The sequence below is a fragment of the Nothobranchius furzeri genome, chromosome 13 (genome assembly GCF_043380555.1).
Source record: "Nothobranchius furzeri strain GRZ-AD chromosome 13, NfurGRZ-RIMD1, whole genome shotgun sequence".
Lineage (NCBI taxonomy): Eukaryota > Metazoa > Chordata > Actinopteri > Cyprinodontiformes > Nothobranchiidae > Nothobranchius > Nothobranchius furzeri.
This window is the reverse complement of record NC_091753.1, coordinates 46,978,636-46,998,827: the sequence shown is the minus strand read 5'-3', so window position 1 is coordinate 46,998,827 and position 20,192 is coordinate 46,978,636. Positions and strand designations below refer to the sequence as shown.

Genomic DNA, 20,192 nt, shown 5'->3' with positions numbered 1-20,192 from the left:
AATAAAGACTGAGCAAACATTCATACCCTGGTTCTTTGGAGATCGGTCCTTCTTTCGTGGTCACTGTCTTCAGATATAAGCCTTCTGGGACACCTAATAGATCGTGTTGATTTTCTTTGAGGCATTCCCATAATTTCATGCCGGCTTTTTATGCTAATTAGCTTTCCCGTTCCGTTATCCGCTTTCACCGCGGCGCCGCACTCCACTGTGCTCCGTTTCAAGGCTGTACAGCAGGATTTCTCCTCGTGCAATATTTTCCATAACTCTGATTGCTTCGTGCTATAGATTGTTGGAAAGCTGCTTTTATCTACTTTTAGGAACCGTTGGATTTTTTTTAATCTGATCAGCCATTCAAAAGTTATAAAACGGAGCATTTTGGATGACAAACTCAGCACGTCTCTGAATCTGTGTTGTGATTCATTGTGCTCAAGACAGGGAATCCCGGTGGCTACCATAATGTGTTGTATATGCCCGAAAAGCCCCATTTTTAATCTTTTCAGCAATTCTGGAATTTTAATGATATCATGAACGGTTCAGGAATTATGGTAATGAGAAGTACACATGTCCAATCCTGTCGGCGGTGGCGACAGGTTAGTAATAAGAATATTGTGGCATTAACAGAGGGGTGCTGGCTGTCAGGGCTAGGGGGCCCCCCAACACAAGGGGGGCCCCAGGCGGCTGCCGACCTATGCCTAATGGTAAAACCGCCACTGGGGAGAGAGCCTAAGCAAGATGCAGAAACTACCATTGTTAAAACAGATGTGTTTAATCTTGAAAATGTGGGCACAATTTTAATTGTCAAAAACTCCAGCGAACCAACCCGCTTCAGGAGTATGACGTCATCAACGACTGGTCAAAGTCGACTCGATTTTCATTACTTGACTGCCAACTTTAAAAAAAAGGAAGTCATGCAACCCCTAGTTTCTGGTTCTGGCAGGGAAGATACGTGAGGGGATGGGTGATTGTTCCATTACCATGTTTGCATTCAAAACCTAGCTTGTTCTGTAAATTTTCCAAAGCAGCTTTAATTATTCCGCCTCTGTTAATTAAACAAGCTAGCATGAAGTCATGAGTCATGAGTGTGACATCCTGCAGCAGTGGCCATTCGTCCTACAGATGGTGTGGGATTCTCAGTTTATTGAATTTTAATTGTTTTAATTTAGAAACTGTTAAATAGAGAGACAGAGGCACACATGGGTACATTTGTGTCCACAATCCCAAATCGTGGGACAAATTACATATTAACTTATCAGTGTCACATTATGAGATGATTAAGGAATGTGCTGGTATGTTTGCCTTTTCATTTTAATTGGTAATTGTTTTTCTGGAACATATTCTCATTAGTCAGAGAGGAAGACACATGTGTGCAGTGGCTCCAGAGATTTTTATTCAACTTGGAATAAGATGGTGCCAAATCCACTTTAATTTCAAATATCAGGCCATTAATCAGGTCCACGTTTTTCAGTCTTTACACACAAAGTTTGTATTTTTGTCAGATTTTATTTTACATAAAACAACTTTTAATGATTCAAAGTATCAATTATCTTCACAAAAGTCATTTTTCTACAGTAGATGTTAAACAAGCTTGACCTTTTACATACATTTCATATCCTAATCATATACAGTTATGTTTTCGCCATTGAAATCAGATCTTTCTAGGTCTTTCCTAGGATAAATGATGCACAGCGTCAGGCAGCAGTGATGCGTTCTTTTCTGTGAAGGAAGCTGTTGTTATTTATTTATTTTGTTCATCAGCTGATGTGTTTGCCAACTTTATTTTGTGTCATATTTTGAAACACTTGGAAGAACTAGTAGGATGCACCCTTTGCAACTTTTTAATAGCCGGTATGAGGCTTAATGAGATGTTGCTTGGACCCGCACCGCCCTCTGTGGCCAGAATATCACACTTGCAACTTCAGAGTGGTCTGGACTGAGCCCTGTTGGACTTAGTAAGTGATGCCTTATTCATCAACTCTTTCAGTTTGAGTTGATTTTCTCAGATGGTCGTCCTTGTAGTTCTCTCTGCTCAGTTTTGTTTCACGTTTATTGCTGACCCTGCTGTTGCAGTACTGTTTGATTTTGATAAATATAACTGTTTGATTTTGATAAATATAAACGTGTTTATTTTTACCCGTATGCTTCCAGAGTCTCTTCTGCCTTTGTGTCGACTGAATTTCAAGACATCAGAAAGCTTTAACATTCATTCTTTAGGTATTTTTGGCTCTTTCCTTTGTTTTCCTTTTCAAACCTTGTAAAAGGAGTTAGATTTATTTTAAAAAAAAGCTTTATTATTGAAAGTGTTTTTTTTAAAGAGCATCTCTCTGATTATTACTCTGAGTCATTGCTCTCTGGTCCTTTGAAGAGGTTTAGTGTGGGCTGAAGTGTGGAGGTTGGTTGCCCTTATACGTTGTTATCATACTTTAGTATTTTTACATAATTGATGTATTTCTTTGTGAAACAAAAAACTCCTCTGAACCCTCACCTCTGAATTTTGTTTTTGCACATCTGAGTGCATCCAGTTCTACTTTAAAGAGCAGGTTTACTTAAACAGTTTTTACTGTTACTGTTTTCTATTTTACTTATCTCCTGCATTAGCTTACAATGGAGAATAGATGGTGAAATGCTAGGATTTGAAAAGCCGTACAGATCTACATCACACTGTCACATAACACTCATGGACTCACCCATCTTGACTCGCGATGGGGTAGACTGTTGTTGGTTTAGTGTCCAGGAGAGAGTAGAAGGTGTCTCAACCAGCAGAAGCTAACCCTTAGCAATAGCAACTCCACAACATGGCAGACGTGTGCTATTTGTGGAGATAAAACATCAATGTTGCAAAGCTAACAGAGTCCGTGGTAGAGACGGGTTGCTGTTATCCAATCAGAAGCGAGATGTCGAAATTACAGGAAAGAGACTACATCCTGTCATCTGAAGCTACTTTTTACTATTATTGAGATTTTGTCACATTCAGCTTTCCAGGAATGCTTTAAATATATCTTGTCTTTAGAACAACAACCATTGTCTCCTCCTCCTGAATGGTAAACTCTCCTGCCTTGTATTGGTGTTCCAAAAAGTCTTAGAAAAGATGGTCGATAAGCGAATGAGTCCAAAGATCTGCCTCCGTTATTGCATTGTTACCCTCATGTGCTCTGCAGCATTCAACAAACTTTTTTCATACATCTGAGCATCTTTGCTACTTGAGAGATATATTCCCTTCTTGGATTTCTGGGCTCCTTTAGCAGCTCTTCTCTGCTTTTATAGCAACACTCTCACAGAGGTTTTGTTCATTACCAAACAGCTTAACCCTGCCACCTGCACCCACTGGTGAAGAAAGTACACACTTCTAATGTTATAGGGTAGAAAATGCATCTTTATATTTTAAAATTGACATCAATGCACATCGAATGGTGTTCAGGAGCTTAGATGGTGAAATTGCACAAAATCTGCTGACAAGAGGCTTTTCATGAATGTGGGTGTGTTTATCTGGCATGTGGGTGCTGTGACCTGTAAGTGTGAGGGTGAACCCTGTGTGGAACGTTCACCATCCTGAGGAACACGCCACCAGCTGAGACACCACCTGGATAAAACCAACCTACTAAAACACACACACCCATGATCAGAGTGTGTCACAGAAGAAGTAAGGATTAAAGGCCTCCTGGACAGATGGTGGAAGGTGGTGAAAAATAAACACCCTGCTTTCAAAACTTAGCAATTCAATGCCGCAAGGTAAGGTTGGAATGATATGGCTAAGGTACGCGTTTTTGTTCTTGATGCTGATACACGTCGAGCTTCAACTTACAACAAAGGAGTAGAGAACCCCGATTAAAGACCTTTTAGTTATTGTTTCAGCTCATCTGGTCTTGGATGTCACGTTGATTATAATCACTAGACAAGGTGGAAGCAAGAGTTTAATTTTAAATGTCAGCACTGATTAATTCACTGATTAGAATTTAACAAACATCAAGATAATGCAGGAGAGGAGATAAAGAACTCCTGGAAGATAGAAGAGAGGGAAAATGATTGACTTTAGTTAATAAGCCTCCTATAGGAGGTGTTTCGAATCCTGGAATAGGATTTATTTTCAGGAAAAATCTGCAGGGATTTATAACATTTTATCCTTTGGCTAGCAGTATCCCTTCAGGTCAAAATGTTCATAAACATGTTGTCTTGAGGGTAACGGCTGGTTTGTTTGTTTTTTCCACCTCTTGGTCAAACTCGATCCAAACGTCCAAAAATAGTTTGTGAAAGCTATGGGGCTCAATAATTTATCATCGGTTTGAAAGCTCAATCGTGAACCATAGCCTGTAAAGCCCAGGTTCACTTCCTGCTCTGACTTTGTTACTTGTGACTTTCTAGAGCCCTAACCTATGGTCACGAGATTTGGGCAGTAACCGAAACAACGAGATCACGGATACAAGTGACCTGAATTAGTTTTCTCCCCAGGGTGGCTGGACTCGGTCCTCCGGGAGGGGCTCGGAGTAGACCCGCTGCTCCTCCACATCGAGAGGAGCCAGTTGAGCTGGCTCGGGCATCTGGTTATGATGCCTCCAGAACGTCTCCCTGGTGAGGTTTTCTGGGCATGTCCAATTGGGAGGAGACCCAAGGGAAGACCCAGGACACACTGGAGGGACTATGTCACTCGGCTGGCCAGGGAATGCCTTGGGATTCACCCAGAGGAGCTGGCCCAAGTGGCTGGGGAGAGGGAATTCTGGGCCTCTCTGCATAGACCACTGCCCTTGCGACCTAACCCCGGGTAATCAGCCAAAGATGGATGGATGACACTTTCTATAGCAACTTACTCTTCTTTTAATTTTTTGTTTAATATCAGATCGCATTCATCTGGATTTGAGAGAAAAGCCTAAACGAGAAACTGTCAATATTGTGTTTGTAATTCTAATTAGCATTCAAGGAGAAGTTGAGCCAAATTAGTGAAAATCAGCTATTTTATTTTACAGAAAAATTGGTGATTTTGAAACATTAAAGGGATACTTTGCATTTTTGGTTTGTTTTAGCACCCCCTAGTGTCTGTTAGCCAGAGCAAATGTGAAACTTATCTCCTTGCTGTGCATTTGTCTTTTTACCACCTTAATCTAACAGCTGAAATGCCTCCTCAGCCTTCATTAGTTTCTACAGGAGTGGTTCATCAATAAATTAAACCAATCAGCTGTCTTCATTTTCTAAAACGTGCAGGAAATGTCCTGGAAGTAGACTGCCTCACTGGCATCAGAATGGCACTTTGAAGTTGCGAGTGTGATGTTCTGGCCACAGAGGGTGGTGAGGAATCATTTAAACACATACTAGCTCAAAAAATGGTTTGCAATTATGAGAACGTGCTGACAGCTCATAATTAACACATTACACATAATTTTTATTAAAACCATTACTGTTATATTTTCAGTATTCAGAATGCAGACTCCCAGACACGAGGAGACAGCAGTGAGAACTGGATAAATAACTTTTAGTGATGCAAATTCTCAGGAGAAGCTAACTGGATCACTAAAGTCTACAAATGCATTTAATGCAAATAAAATTTAAATTTCATCTTAAAAATAGATTACATTTTTATGTCATAGCATCAGAACAGCAGCAGAGGAGTAAACGCATCAGTATTCTATTGAAAATGATGAACCAAACTACAGCGCAGAGGCGAGTCTCTAGAGTTTCCTCTCTGCTCATCAGAATGAATGACCTACTCTGCAGTCTATTTTTGTATGTGTTGTGTTTATCGCCTCTTTGTTGTTGTTTTTTTTCACTGTGTTTTAATGTAATTCTTGTCTGTACTGGTGGCATTTCCCCCTCAGCATCTCCTCTTCTTGTTGCTGGCTCTCCTGTTCCATCCTTTTGTGTCTCCTACAAGCTGAAAGATTTATTACAGCTATTTGTTCCTTTTACCTCTCTGTGTTTCTTCTTTTGTCTATGTGTCTATCATTGTTTCTCACTCATGCCATCACATTATTCATTTTCCTGTCTGCTTATCTCTGGTTTACATGTTTTGGTTATTTCTGTGGACATTGGGAAGCCTCCTGCTGCCCCTGGTCAGTCTGTACAGAAAATGTTGTTAGATCCAACCCTGGAGCTGAAAGCTGCTAACCAGCTTGGATTCTGTAATTTCAGCCAAGAAATTAAAGTAATCCATTTAAACAGTAATGCTTTCCTCTTTGTGAAAAGAGCTTAGTGGTTTCAGGTAGAACTTGAGTTCAAATGGACCTGCGGAGGCATTTCATCATTTATAAAATGTACAAAAAATTCAGTCCTAATTTCTCATCCTATTTAATTACTCATTCATTCAGTCATTACTGTGTAGCTTTCAGACAACACCAATGGCATTTACCGGTCTAGCTCTGTACCCTTGCACAGATATTTACAGGCACATAATTTGTCAAAACCCATCTGTCTTGTTCATTTGATAGTACCATGCTCATTGAGGTCATCGATCTGTGGACCGACATTCACCTAGCTGTTGGTAATGATTGCAACAATGAGGTCAAAAATGCAAGCTTCCTCTGCAGAGTGGCAGTACTCACCCTCAAGGATAATGTGAGCTTCTTCATATTGAAAAGAGGAAGCTGAGGTGGTTCAGGCACCTGGTAAGGAGGATGCTCTCTGAGGAGCGCAGGTGCTTTAGACCTCTGGGCAGATCCAGAACTCTGACAGATTCACTAACCGTCTGATGCTGCAGTTTTCCTATTATTGTATTTATCACAGAGGTCTTGTCCCCTGCCATGTTTCTTTAAATGGTTCAAATCAGGCTCTGCTTATCCACTAATCTCTCATGTATGCATATTTCATTCGCATTTATTGAACCTGCATAGAGTTCTGAACTGCTGTGCTGTGCAACCCTTCCTTCTCATAATGCTGCTAACAGGCGTGCACCTGCCCCGCAGTTGGATCAGTGAATCAATAATAATTGTCAGTGAAAGTCGGGCTGCATGTCTCAGTTCTGATTCTGGAGACACTCGATCATTCGACATGTGCAGCTTCACGCAAATCATCACAATATTAAAACCTCATTACTCAGGTTCCCAATCAGAGCAGAACAGAAAAGGCAAGCGGGTCACAAATTCAGCTGTGAGAAAAAATGAACTCATCTAGAGTTTATTCATTGCTCATAGTGTTTAACAGCCCCTATAGACATACATGGCTTTAAAGAAAATATAATATGACTTTTTCTCTTAAGTTATATAATAGTTCTATGATCAATACTAAACATGTTTATGAAGTTCTCTTTGCAACAACCCTCTCACATAAAGCAGTTTTATTCTTGACATTTTTAGTACCTTCCAGAATGAGCCTTTTGAGGGCTCTGTCACTTTAAGAAAACAAGCTGGAGCTGGTCACACCCACCCATCCCACGTTCAGGCTGCTATAAACTGAGAGGTTCCAATTTGTGGGTGGGGCTCGGAGTAGTGTTGTTTTTTTTGTGGGCATCTTAGTTTCAGTCTTAGTCTTAATCTTGACGACAAAAATGCATTTTAGTCTTAGTCAGTTTTAGTTGACTAAAATTCAAAAAGGTTTTAGTGGACAAATATTTTTGTTTTGAATTTTACAAAATATTAAATTATTATTCTCTAATAAATGCATTTATAGGCCAGACATGTACTCTGAGCTACTGGAGTGAGTTTCATACCAACATCATTTATTTTATGGCTATGGGACAAAATCTCAGCTGCCCCAGATTTTTTAAAACAATAATCCCCAGACTGATACAAGGGCGTAGGAACGAGTTTCATATTAGGGGGGACACATTTTGGAAATCTAACAAATCTGGTGTAGGTCAATATATACCGTAGGTCAACTTCACTGAAAAAAATACATTAAATGATTATTTCTGATTCTAACGTGTCACTGAGTGTTTCATGCAGGCTGAACATGAACATAGTCTCCTGCCGCTATCTCCTGCATTAGCTTCTGATAGAAAATCTGATAGACGGTGAAACTCTAGGATTAGAAAATTCTGACAGATGTGACTCAGGGCGTAAGGCAAAGCCCAGAAAGACAAGAAAATAACTTTTATAGCCCAGTTCACTAACATTCTGGGTTTTTTTTTTGATCGGGGACCCATGAGCCAGCCAGAAGGGGAGGAGACTTAGGCTCCTTTTGACACTGTAGACCACAACGTTCTACTAAACAGGTTAAAGGCCCTGGCTGGGATTTCAGGTTCTGCTCTAGACTGGCTCTCTTCCTATCTCACAAACAGAACAGTCACAGTGAAGTCCGAAACCTTCTCTTCAGATACTGCCTCTCTAACATGCGGGGTCCCACAAGGTTCAGTTCTAGGGCCTCTACTATTTGCAATCTATATTCTTCCCCTAGCTGGCATCATTCAGTCTTTCCCAGACATCTCCTACCACATCTACGCTGATGATATTCAGCTCTATATGTCCTTTATGCCACACCAGTTGGACAGGCTGGCCACACTTGTACTCTGCCTGACCCAGATAAGTAACTGGCTGTCCAGCAATTTTCTTGTCCTCAATGCTAACAAGACAGAGACCCTGATCGCTGCACCCCCGGAACTTCAGCCAAAAATCGAGCAAGAAATTGCCTCTTTTTGCCCATCAGCCAAGGCCAACATTAGAAACCTAGGAGTTATTTTTGATCCAGCTATAAGTTTAGACTCACACGTCAAAACCATCTCCCGCTCTTGTTTCTTTCAACTGAGAAACATTTCAAAAGTCCGTAAACTGGTTTCTACTGCAGATCTGGAAAAAAATCATCCATGCCTTTGTGTCATCACGCTTAGACTACTGTAACGCTCTTTTTACTGGTCTCAGCAAAACCTCCCTCTCACGCCTTCAAGCCATCCAAAATGCAGCAGCCAGACTCCTAACCAAATCCAGCAGACGAGCTCACATCACCCCAGTTTTACAGTCCCTCCACTGGCTCCCGGTAGAATATAGAATTCAGTTTAAAGTTTTAGTCCTGACCTATAGAGCTCTCAACAACCATGCTCCAAGCTACCTATCTGAGCTTTTATCCCCACACATCACCTCTCGGAACCTTAGATCCACATCTGAAAACCTCCTGGCTGTTCCTCGAACCAGACTGAAAACCAAAGGGGACAGGGCCTTTCAGACTATTGCACCCAGACTTTGGAACAGTCTACCTTCAAATCTCCGTCTCTCTAACACTGTAGAGGTCTTTAAAAAATCATCTAAAAACTCACCTTTTCATCCAGGCGTTCCCTCCCTAAATGTTTCAAAATGATGACTTTGTTCGGGTTCACACCTTCACTTTGTTTATACTCATGATTTTATTTTCTACGTTTATCACTGCTACTGTTTTTCTGATGTTTTTATTGGTTAGAGGTATTTGCCCTGATCTTTATCATGTTGTACAGCGCTTTGTGATTTATATATGTGAAAGGCGCTCTATAAATAAACTTTTACTTACATACTTACTTTTACTTACTTACTTACTCCCCATTAGCCGGATCCAGGTGATTACCGGCCAACGTGGACGTTTTAATTATAAAAAAGCTGTTTATGTGTCAGTAGTGTTTTATTTTTATTTAATAATATGAATGTAGGATATATTTTAATAATATGAATGTAGGATATATTTTAATACTATGAATGTAGGATATATTATCTTATTCCTATGGGTAGAGATGTGTAAACAGATTTAATACAAGACTAAAGCTGTGAATATTCAGTCTGAATTGATCTGACTCTCATCAGAATATTTTAAACTACATCAGCCAACAATGCTGACCAACAATCAGAAAATTCTGTTTCTGACAGAATGAAAAAAGAAATAATTCACTTACAACAACAGCTGGAACTATGTTATTATTCAGATGGACAAAAGAAACAAACAGTGGCCAAAATTGCAGTCTAAATGCACCAGAATGCAGAGTTTAACACTTATTTTTCTAATATTTCTAAGGAAGCGTTTATTTTATTCTTAAACCGTACTGCCCAGCCCTACTTGTAATGGGATTACATATATTTAACTGTGTTCACTTATTATTACATTCAAATCTTCCTCTCATCAGCAACCTAAAATCATCTCATTCTTCACTGTAGCACCTACCTGCACCTCAGCAGGTCTGGTGCTCCCTGTCTCACTCTCAGCAGGTCTGGCGCTCCCTGTCTCACCCTCAGCAGGTCTGGTGCTCCCTGTCTCACTCTCAGCATGTCTGGCGCTCCCTGTCTCACCCTCAGCAGGTCTGGCTCTCCCTGTCTCACCCTCAGCAGGTCTGGCTCTCCCTGTCTCACTCTCAGCAGGTCTGGTGCTGCCTGTCTCCCCCTCAGCAGCTCTGGTGCTCCCTGTCTCACCCTCAGCAGGTCTGGCTCTCCCTGTCTCGCTCTCAGCAGGTCTGGCTCTCCCTGTCTCACCCTCAACTGGTTCCTGTTGAACTTCATCTGATCTCTAATATAAAAACAGTGGACAGGAATAAGGAGTAAAAATACTGTTGGACGACTAGTGCAACATTAAAATCATGGTTGTTATAGTATTATTTAGTCGTGTTCACTTGTTATCATGCTCGAATCTTCCTCTCATCATCAACCATCTAAAATCTCACTCCACTGTAGCACCTACCTGCACCTCAGCAGGTCTGGTGCTGCCTGTCTCACCCTCAGCAGGTCTGGCGCTGCCTGTCTCACCTTCTTCATCATTTTCCTGCTGATCTTCCTCTGGTCTCTTATATGAAAAAGTGACATGAATAAGATTTAAAAATGAAATGTGATGAGAATGTCACAAACAAGCAACAATCACACTTACAAACTCCATTTTTATGTGGAGATTCTACTTTATTTATTTCGTGTCAAATGGTTTTTGTCTGTTACTGTTAAATTCGCCATTTTTTGTTGACTAGTAGTGTTGTTTAATGTTTAATGCTAACTAGCAAGATGTTTAGCTAGTCAGCCATTTTAGCGTTTGACCAGAAATACAATTATACTCTTGGACTAAATTATTACCAACTCACATTTCCTTTCTTTCTTTTTTTGCCCATGAGAAGAACTCGCTGAGCTGCTGCTGTCTGTCTCTGACACCTGTGTCTGCCCCGGCTCTGACTCCTGCTTCACTCAGCCAGCCTGTCTAACTCCCTGAGGGGAGGGGCTGTGTCGGAGAGAAGTCCGCGGTGTCTTTCAAAATAAAAGCTCGCGAGTCAAATATTTCAAAATCAATCTTTTTCTTCTCCATGTTATTGGGGGGGACGAATGCGCGTTTGTCCAATATTGGAGGGGACACGTCCCACCCGTCCCCCCCGGTTCCTACGCCCTTGGACTGATATCATTTTTTTTATTAATTGATAATCACAATAATGTATATTATGCATTGATGCAGATATGTGCATCATTCTGTAGACTTCCACTAAAGAAATATAGCTTTTTTTCCTTAACAGAATGAACTTTTAGCGAGCATACAGAGTATTGTACACAATATTTATACAGAAATGAAGAAATGTGTTTGTTTAATTTATTATTTGAGTCATCAGACCTCCATCTTAGTGTCAGTAATGTTTTTCCATAGAACTGCAGTGTTGTGAGTTTTCACGAGCCTACAGAATTAATGTAAATAACCCAGTTCTGCTCTTGAGCATCAACAGTGATGCTCTTAAACATTTAGATGTGCTTAAACTGTCATGCTGGTGGGTTAAAAAGTAGGAATGTGACCTGTTATTAGGAACCAGGGAGCAGAGACAATAATACTGAAACATTGACTTTAAAACCTTAAAACCTGTTCAGATAAAACCTGTTAAAAAACATATATTTTTTCATTTATCTGACCAAAAGCATGACTATTTCAGGAAGCACACAGGTAAGAAATGTGTTAATATTACGGATATATTTAAAAGTAACAACGTCGCTGCTCGTAGTATCATCAATGAGCGGCTGAGCGCTGCTCTTTCCCGCGGCAGGGAAATGCTGAGTCGAGCCGGGGGAAGTTGGCTTACAACCCACATCAAAAATCCATGCAAATAGAGCAAGCCCCCACAATGCGGCTCAAAAATTGAGCCCAACCCAGAAGTACCAAAAATTGCAGTTCCACCCTCATCCGCTGGGGGCTGGTGTCAGAAGCGAGCAAATCCTCATTCACTCCCATGTTCAAAATACCAATTTCACAGCAGAAATAAACATGTTTACAGCCTGGTACCAAAACATGTTTTTGGTTTAAATTATCTAGTTTACACTCATGACAACTCTGAGGGGGGTGAATTTTTTTCTCACTCTTCTGTTTAAGTGTATTAAAAGCTTAAAATTCTGTATAATTAATGAGCATCAGACCCACGTGACCACAGAGCTAGCTCCGTGGAAAGGCCTCAGTAGAGCCTCGGTCTGGCTTGGAAACTGTTCCGGGATTTTGAGTCTCTGTGTGTGTGTATTCTTTTTTGGATATTTTTTTTTTTTGCAATTGTTGGACAAAATGACTTACTGTGGCATTAATTGCACTAATAGAGCGTCCAAGGAGTCTACACTTCATTTTTTTCAGTAAGTAAAATTATATTTATGTATTTTAGGTCACTGCCGAGCTGAGCTTAGATTTTAACATGTACTGTTTAACCATGAAATTTAAATGTAACAGGGTAAAACCCAGTGCATTTAACATAATGCTGCACTTTAGAAAATGGGTTGAAAAATAACATGTTGGTGGAGCTGGGTTCCGACTATCGGCTTGTGGAGCTCTCGGAAGACCGATGTTTTCCACCCGTTTCTCCCCTCCCCGCAGCTCGGCGCATCTTTGTCTGATCGCGGCTTCTGTCTGCTGCGCGGGCTGCCGGCTGGTTCTCCCCGCAGCTCGGCGCATCTCTGTCTGATCGCGGCTTCTATCTGCTGCGTGGGCTGCCGGCTTTCAGCAGCTTTCGGGAGACCTCTGTGTTCCACCCGGTTTTACCCAGCGTATCTCTGACTCAGAAGCTCTGGTGTTGTGCACAGTTAACTCCGGTTGTAGCTAGGTTGCTACCTCCGTTAGCTTAGCTCCCACCTCCGCATTAGCTTTGGGTTAGCTTCAGGTAGCTTGTAGCTAGTTCGACCGGGTGTCGTCAGTTGATCCCAGCCTTACAGCCCCACCCTCAGCTCCACCTCTCTTCCCTTTTGTGGAATTGTCTGGGCTTGGCGAAACCTGTGACACGGTCAAAATGGCGGTGGTGGCCTCCTCCCATTTAGCCTCAAAAACATGTTATTGGAGCCTATGGAAATGAATGGTCCAGTATATATATGTCGATGAAATAGAGTGGTGCTTTCTGATGTGGGTGGGGAGCCAGCTTCACTCTGCTGCTGAGTCTGGTGTGACCAGAGGACACGGACAGCAGCAGCAGTGCTGACACAGTTATAACTTTTGAGAGACAGGCAGAAATTAGCATTTTGAGCGTAGTTTTCGTCTAGTCTCTGCTCATTAACGAACTCTCCTGTTCGTCTCGTCATGTTTTAATCACCAAAGAGCTAGTTTTGGCACGTGAGCATCTTGTTATCGTTATTGTCAACAAAATCAATTCGTCATTGTTTTCGTTAATGAAAACAACACTGGCTCGGAGTAGAGCTGGAGAGATAGAGAGGGAATTCCATGCTAGTTTCCCTGTTTGTGATGTCACAAACAGGGACTTTGTGAAATGGCTTATTATAGGCACGTAATTCCTATAACCAAACAGATACAAAACCAATAGAAGGGTTGTTTCACATTTGGAGTGTTTTTAGAGGCAGTATTGACTAACCTGATAATGCTAAATGACCCACACTTGTATATCGCTTTTCGGAGTCAGAGGACTTGTCATTGTATGGCAGGACTAAATGATGCAAAATGAGAGTTTTGCATAATATATCCCCTTAATGAAGTTTGAATCTAAAGTTTAAAAACCATGCTAAACTTGCTAAGTGGAAGTGATACGTTTAGAGTAAATAAGACAACTTGGAGGAGGTGGTTGATGACAAATGAAAAAATTATTAACATAATGTGTCTTCAGAGTTTTATTTTATTTTGTTTTTTCAAATCTGAGAAAATTAAAGTCAAGAGGCATGTTTCCACTACCGGAACTTCTGGGTAATTTTATTTTTTTTACTTGCCAGCATGCGCTTGTCTTCACTTCCCTGGGCTGGCCCAATGACCTTATTCTGTGCCATTTTCAGGAACCTTTTGCATAATTGAACAGGGGTAGGTACTTGGAATGGCCCAGTGGCATAGTTGTGTGGAACTTTTGGTTAACTCACTGTAATTGGTTGTAACTCATGAAATGAAATGACATCAGGAGGTGCTGTCCAATGCAAACCGGCATTAGTAAAATCAGAAGAGCTGCTTGTGAAGCAGAATGGAAGCAAAAGAAAACAAGTACCAATCGCGCAGTTTTATAATTGCTGTCACCAAACACCGAAAAACGTGGAGGAATTTCCCTACAACAACATAATTCACAAGGATTTGTTGTCTCACAGAGCGCCATAAAAACTCTGCTTCTTTTGGTCATTGAACACCACATTGCACATTAGGGCTGCAACAAACGATTATTTGGATAATCGATTAATCGGATGGGGTCTCGACACGATTAATCGATTAATCGGATTACATGGGGAAATTTTTAAAAACTGCTAGGGAAACGTTATTTCTCTCCTTCCTTCACTTTATTTAACACAACATTATTAGAAAACAGTTCAATAGCAGAAAAACAACATGCCATCACCTAAATTGTCTGATAAGGTGTATAGACAGAGACCCTATAAGCTACATCTATCTGTGACCTAAAATGCTTGGTCCAAGTTAAACAGCTTAAGGGCAATTGTCATCTGTTTTGTTTGATCTCATCTGTTGACATTTATTATAACTGGGGATGTCAAACAACTAATTTTTAAATGTAATTAAATATAGGCTGTGAATTAATCAAAATTGATCACTATTTCCAAAAATGACTGAAAAAATACCAAATAAAACAAAAGTAAATGAATGCCATCCTCCTTGTGATGATGCCCTGGGCAACTGCCATAAAGTCACATCAAGAAATGCTGCTGATCATTCCAATGATCCCAAATAGACTCACATTAGGCCACATGAAAGCAACTGAACCCAAAAATATATTAACCAGTAAATAACTGCACTCTCACACAACACGCCTGCAGCAACAGTTAGGACTCCTCCCTCCCTTTTAAAAGCGTTTTTGCTTCCGAGGACATTGTGGTTGTAAAGCCACATGCTAGTAGTCTGGCCCCGGTGTGATCAACCAGTTTCTGCGGGAATGTGACGGCGGAACCAGGGCCAGATTAACACTTTGTCGTACCCTGGGCAACAATATTCAAGGGCTCCATCATCACGACCCGAGGATCACCATAATGTGGTCACATACAGAATATTTTACTGTAATATGCAGTAAATATACTCAATACTTGAATGCCTGACAACACGTAACCCGCCCAGAGTAACCTTTGACCCACCTCGTGTGGACTGGCCAATGAGGAGAGGGTCTTAACTTGAGGCCCTCTCTTCATTGGTCAGTCTGCATGAGACTGACTCTCAACTAACGTTCAGTCATAGGCAGCGAAGCGTCTCTGTGCAGCACAAAAGCCCGGGTGGACAGTTTGTTTAATACAGGGTGACCATATTTCCATTTCCAAACAAGAGGACAGGGGATCTGTGCCTATGACGTCACACTATGGCAACGCCACACAAACCATGTTGGAACCCATTTTTTGTAAGAACTAAATTAATATCAGATTCTGCCAATAAAAGGGCTCTAAAACAATTCATATGTAAATATTTTGCATATTTAATGCAAAATCTCATTTTTCTGCTTTAGTGCTGCAACAAGGTTTTATTAATAATAAATTATTATACCTTTTGTTTTACTACAGCATCGGTAAGCTTCCTGTGCACAGATTATTAAGGATGCTTGTTTCAGCTGTGAGATTAGACGATAGGGTCAATGAAAAAATAAGTTGTCCCACACTCCATGGAAACTTTCGGATAATCCACAAATAGTGGCTTTCAAACGGTTTTGTTACTTTTTGCAAGTTTAGAAAAGCAGCAGATGAGACAGCATGTCTGATCATTTAGTTTTTCATCTGATAATATTGGAACATGTCAGTAATGTCTGAGCGGCTTTTATAAACACTGTATAACTAACACTACTGGAGAGGGTATGAATTACACAGAGGCTTCTGGGGAGCCCAGTTATGGGGGGGGGGGGGGGGGGGCATTTTGCCTTGGCCCCCAAAATGTCTTGAAACGGCCCTGGGTGTGTGACTGAGTTTTGAAGGTGATCTGAATTGTATCAGATGTATAAATATGTTTTTTACTGGTAAAAACGTGTAATGGAGATAAATCTACCTACATTTTACTTTTCAACACTTTGTTTTGTTTTCTTGTTTTTATTTAACTATTTTCCTGTCCTGTCTGTCTCTCATCTTCCTGCATCTCCTCTTAACTCTCCAGAAAAACTGCTACCTGGGTTCTTACCTTTTCACCTCATCAGTTACTTTTGAGCAGATCAAAGGGATCTCTGACCGCAAAGCGCAGAGCGCGTTTTCGATGCTGCGTGAGGTGACATCACCACAGCACAGGTGATGAGCTCCACAGTAGCGCGCTTCAGGCACAAATAAGACAGAAAATAGAGAACATGTGCAGACAAGAACGATCGTGTGCTAATTATAGTTTTTTGGTTGCGCCACTTTGAGAATGGACCGTGCGCTGGAAGCAGCTGCCTGGATCGCTGCGCAACAATGCGCTGTGCCGCTCTCTGCTCAAAAGAGTCCAAAAATGATATAAATGATATAATATAGAAAACTTTTTTGCGGCTCCCCCTATGTGTAGGATATACAGCTCCCCCATAATTCGATCCCTGCTCCTGGATGAAAAGCCAGACATTTTCATCAATACAAGAACCCGCAGTCCGGACGCCCGGACAGAGAGTGAAAAGTGGACATGTCCGGGGAAAACGGAACATACGGTCACCATAGTCCTCATAAAGCGGGAAATTATAGATACAGTATTTTGCTCGTGCCCTGGGCCCTTTAGAGTTCGTGGGCCCTGGGCAATTGCCCAGTTAATCCGACCTTGGGCGGAACCGGTTCGCAGCAGCGCAAGTCTGCCGGCTCTCCCTCGCGCTGATCTGCCGGTACTGGCTCTCCCTCGCGCTGATCTGCCGGTACCGGCTCTCCCTCGCGCTGATCTGCCGGCTCTCCCTCGCTCTGATCTGCGGCTCTCCCTCGCTCTGATCTGCGGCTCTCCCTCGCGCTGATCTGCGGCTCTCCCTCGCGCTGATCTGACTTGCGCTGGTCTGGAAGAGTTGTGCGACACAACGAATCGATGACGCAATTCGTTGCCAACGCTTTTAGTAATCGATTTTCATCGAATTTATCGATTTGTTGTTGCAGCCCTATTGCACATCACACAGCTGCTTTCTCTGAATGGACTAAACTATGCTATACTTGGACAGAAAAAATACTTTTAACATTATAATTTTTACTGTGGATGCCTTTTGGCGCTGATCAGTGACACCACTCACTGCACAGGCGACGTGATATGCTGACATCTGTGAAAAGTCCTGAAAGGGCTGAATATATATGGAGACACAACAGCTAAGAGTACCGATTTGGATTAATCTCTTGATTAATTCCCCCCTCCCAGAATTTACCCAGAAGTTCCAACAATGGAAAAACGCCTAAGATGCTGTTGAATAAGGTGTTAAATGTAGTTCTCACGTGATCAAATCTTCCTGTTTTGGTAATTTTCTTAGTGCTTTTTGCATCCTATTTTCCAAATTTGTTATTGCAGCTTTAAATAAAAGCAAGTTTGAAAAGGATAAACTTTGTAATTTTAGGAGGTTTTGTTTTAATGTGTGTTGAAACCTCTATCCCAGTGGGTGGATGTTCAGTAGAAGGCCAAATCATTGCCAGTTTTTTCCTTCTTTTGCCTCTGGGTTAAATGATTTTTGCTATTTGCTGCAGCCAGCTTTGGTCTAATGATATAAATCAGACCTACAAGCTGTGATTTATAATACTTAAGCAAATGGAGACTTCAAATCTGGCCTTTAACCAAATGGATGGCTCATCAAGTAGAAAGTTCACCAGCAATGAGAATAGATGCATTATAGGTTAAGATCAGTAGTTTATTGTTAATACAGTGGTGCCAGGATGCAAACAGATGGGCTAGTGCTTTAGGAAAATAATAAACTAGCAGACCTACTAGCTTAAAAATGACAATAAGCATATTTGTTGGCAGTAACTAACAGGTACCAGGAACATATTTATATAAAGTTGATAATGATCAAACTTCTGATTGTAATGATGTGTGAGAACCCTCGAGCCACCACGCAGAAGCATCCATTACTTGGTGAAGTGCACTATTTATTATCACATAATAGATCTGACATTTCCAGATGCACGCTTGCTATCGGAGAGAAGAAAAGTAATGATCCCATCAGTTTCTCACATCTGTCTAATTATGGTTGCATTTGGGGTCCTTTTAATGCAGGAGAATGCACAGAGATGTGACTTAGAGTTAATGGTTGTAGATTTTAAACACTTAGAGGTTCACTTTGTTCAGAGTCTGCTGTCTGCAACCTGAGGAGAAAAGAGTTCCACTTTATCTGGATGTGGGCCGGAGAATTCATCCTTGATGCTACTTTTTTATGCAAAATGCAATGAAGATAAATGTTCTGAACAAAGTTTCTCATAAATAAATAATAACCTAACATATCTGCGGTGCACTGAAATACATCGTGCACAGGAAGGGACTGGATTGTGAAAACTAATAGGCGATGGAGCTTTGGATTTAACAAACATTATTTTTAAATTTAAATTTTGGCTTCAAATTATTACAGAACCGCTAATTGATAAAATACTTTTGACATAATCTGCTTTACAAGTGTGCTCTTGCATTTTAAATGATTTACCTCCTCTTACAAAGAATAGATTTTTATTTGATTTGATTTTTTAAATTAAAATAGAAAATACGGTAGGACGATAGCTAAACACATTGGCACAATATGATAAACAGACCTCCAGTGGTTTGTGCCACAGCATTCAGCTATAACTTTTCACATAGTTCTTGTTCTAAGCATTAAAACTCCATCCATCCATCCATTGTCTGAACTCGCTTTGTCCACGTAGGTGTCATGGTCCGTGTCTGTGTCTCTTCGTGTTCCTCATTTGTCCCCTGGTCTTCAGCCTTCCAGATATATCTCTCAGGTCCTGTGTTCCTTTAGTCTTCTCCAGTCACCGCTCTGCAGCCAGTCATCCCTCTGCAGTGTTTATAGTTTCAGCTTTTCATTTTAATAGTCTCTTTAGTATGTTTTGTCCCACCGGTCTTTGTAGTTCTCCTTCCCTTTAGAATATTTTTATGTGATTGCTTTTCTTGTTTTTAGGTTTTTTTCTTAGGTCATGTGATGTCATGTGGTGCCTATCTCCAGCGGTCAATGGGCAATCAGGCAGGGTACACCCTGGACAGAGAGCCAGTCCATTGCAGGGCAACACAGAGACACACAGGAAAAACAATCACACACACACACACTCACACCTAAGGACAATTTAGACAGACCAGTTAGCCTAACAGTCATGTTTTTGGACTGTGGGAGGAAGCCACTATCTCATAATTATGACTTAGCTATCTTATAATAATGAGATAGTATCTCATAATTATGACTTAGTATCTCACAATTATGACTTAGCTGTCTCATTATTATGACTTAGTATCTCATAATTATGAGATAAATTCTGCTGGCCTCCACGGACTTCCGTTTTTGCACTTCCGTATTTTTCAACCTGCAGCAGCAGCAGTGCAGCACACAACTTCGTTCGCGCTGAGTGGTCAGAATGGCTATTTGTACGCGTTTGCTGCTAGGCCTCCCAAGAATAATGGTTAACAATGTACACCGAATCTTTCTTGCCTCGTCCGAAATGCCAAAATCTAGTATGGACAAAGCTTGTATTGTATGTGCCCGGCTACATACACAGCTATGAAGGTAAGCTAACAAACTTCTGCTGTGAGTTACTAAAGATGCTACACGCTAGCTCTCCACTAGCCTAAGTTAACACAATAAGGAAACGTTATTGGAGCGATAAGTAAGGTCATGCGTGTTTTTCGTGTCTGAAATGAAAAATAAAACCAGTTTATATGTTATTCTCAGTTTTAATCATGCAGTCAGGTTAGGTCCTGATGATTGATAGAGTTGATAAAATTGATAGAGTTCTTAAATTTTTTCAAAAACCCCTATGTCATGCTTAAATGTGTATTTGTATGTGTTTAAAATGGTTTTGTAATAAAAA

The 20,192-nt window shown here is 40.9% G+C and overlaps 1 protein-coding gene across 6 annotated transcripts in view; it reads left to right on the top strand.

The window, feature by feature from the left end:
* The window catches only part of slc8a2b (solute carrier family 8 member 2b), a 179,140-nt gene that overhangs the window by 65,080 nt on the left and 93,868 nt on the right, over positions 1-20,192 (top strand). The window lies entirely within an intron of this gene.